The sequence below is a fragment of the Eucyclogobius newberryi genome, unplaced genomic scaffold, assembly GCF_026437365.1.
Source record: "Eucyclogobius newberryi isolate DKJ021-1_F unplaced genomic scaffold, fEucNew1.0.hap1 SCAF_272, whole genome shotgun sequence".
Classification (NCBI taxonomy): Eukaryota; Metazoa; Chordata; class Actinopteri; order Gobiiformes; family Gobiidae; genus Eucyclogobius; species Eucyclogobius newberryi.
Window position 1 is genome coordinate 25,001 of NW_027315915.1, and position 2,500 is coordinate 27,500.

Below are 2,500 nucleotides of genomic sequence, written 5' to 3' on the forward strand. Positions count from 1 at the left end.
CAGCCCCTGGAGCCCCCGGAGCACCTCCAGAGCCACCCCCCACTCTCCCCAGACTCTGCCCGGGGAAGGGCCACTCTGGCTGGGCATGGCCTCCACCGAGCACCCCCTGGAACCCCTGGAACCCCCGGAGGCCCTCCAGAGCCACCCCCCACTCTCCCCAGACTCACCCCGGGGAAGGGCCACTCTGGCTGGGCATGGTCTCCACCAAGCACCCCCTGGAGCCCCCGGAGCACCCCCAGAGCCACCCCCCACTCTCCCCAGACTCACCCCGGGGAAGGGACACTCTGGCTGGGCATGGTCTCCACCAAGCACCCCCTGGAGCCCCCGGAGCACCTCCAGAGCCACCCCCCACTCCTCCAGACTCACCCCGGGGAAGGGACACTCTGCCTGGGCATGGCCCCCACTGAGCACCCCCTGGAACCCCTGGAGCCCCCGGAGCACCTCCAGAGCCACCCCCCACTCTCCCCAGACTCTGCCCGGGGAAGGGCCACTCTGGCTGGGCATGGTCTCCACCAAGCACCCCCTGGAGCCCCCGGAGCACCCCCAGAGCCACCCCCCACTCTCCCCAGACTCACCCCGGGGAAGGGCCACTCTGGCTGGGCATGGCCTCCGCCGAGCACCCCCTGGAGCCCCCGGAGCACCCCCAGAGCCACCCCCCACTCACCCCAGACTCACCCCGGGGAAGGGACACTCTGGCTGGGCATGGCCTCCACCAAGCACCCCCTGGAGCCCCTGGAACCCCCGGAGGCCCTCCAGAGCCACCCCCCACTCTCCCCAGACTCACCCCGGGGGAGGGCCACTCTGGCTGGGCATGGTCTCCACCAAGCACCCCCTGGAGCCCCCGGAGCACCTCCAGAGCCACCCCCCACTCCTCCAGACTCACCCCGGGGAAGGGACACTCTGGCTGGGCATGGCCCCCACCGAGCACCCCCTGGAGCCCCTGGAGCCCCCGGAGCACCTCCAGGGCCACCCCCCACTCCTCCAGACTCACCCCGGGGAAGGGACACTCTGGCTGGGCATGGTCTCCACCAAGCACCCCCTGGAGCCCCCGGAGCACCCCCAGAGCCACCCCCCACTCTCCCCAGACTCTGCCCGGGGAAGGGACACTCTGGCCGGGCATGGCCTCCGCCGAGCACCCCCTGGAACCCCCGGAGGCCCTCCAGGGCCACCCCCCACTGTCCCCAGACTCACCCGGGGGAAGGGCCACTCTGGCTGGGCATGGTCTCCACCAAGCAGCCCCTGGAGCCCCCGGAGCACCTCCAGAGCCACCCCCCACTCTCCCCAGACTCTGCCCGGGGAAGGGCCACTCTGGCTGGGCATGGCCTCCACCGAGCACCCCCTGGAACCCCTGGAACCCCTGGAACCCCCGGAGGCCCTCCAGAGCCACCCCCCACTCTCCCCAGACTCACCCCGGGGAAGGGCCACTCTGGCTGGGCATGGTCTCCACCAAGCACCCCCTGGAGCCCCCGGAGCACCCCCAGAGCCACCCCCCACTCTCCCCAGACTCACCCCGGGGAAGGGACACTCTGGCTGGGCATGGTCTCCACCAAGCACCCCCTGGAGCCCCCGGAGCACCTCCAGAGCCACCCCCCACTCCTCCAGACTCACCCCGGGGAAGGGACACTCTGGCTGGGCATGGCCTCCGCCGAGCACCCCCTGGAGCCCCTGGAGCCCCCGGAGCACCTCCAGGGCCACCCCCCACTCCTCCAGACTCACCCCGGGGAAGGGCCACTCTGGCTGGGCATGGCCTCCGCCGACCACCCCCTGGAACCCCTGGAGCCCCCGGAGCACCTCCAGAGCCACCCCCCACTCCTCCAGACTCTGCCCGGGGAAGGGCCACTCTGGCTGGGCATGGCCTCCACTGAGCACCCCCTGGAGCCCCCGGAGCACCTCCAGAGCCACCCCCCACTCCTCCAGACTCACCCCGGGGAAGGGACACTCTGGCTGGGCATGGCCCCCACCGAGCACCCCCTGGAGCCCCTGGAGCCCCCGGAGCACCTCCAGGGCCACCCCCCACTCCTCCAGACTCACCCCGGGGAAGGGACACTCTGGCTGGGCATGGTCTCCACCAAGCACCCCCTGGAGCCCCCGGAGCACCCCCAGAGCCACCCCCCACTCTCCCCAGACTCACCCCGGGGAAGGGACACTCTGGCTGGGCATGGCCTCCGCCGACCACCCCCTGGAGCCCCCGGAGCACCCCCAGAGCCACCCCCCACTCACCCCAGACTCACCCCGGGGAAGGGACACTCTGGCTGGGCATGGCCTCCACCAAGCACCCCCTGGAGCCCCTGGAACCCCCGGAGGCCCTCCAGAGCCACCCCCCACTCTCCCCAGACTCACCCCGGGGGAGGGCCACTCTGGCTGGGCATGGTCTCCACCAAGCACCCCCTGGAGCCCCCGGAGCACCTCCAGAGCCACCCCCCACTCCTCCAGACTCACCCCGGGGAAGGGACACTCTGGCTGGGCATGGCCTCCACCAAGCACCCCCTGGAGCCCCTGG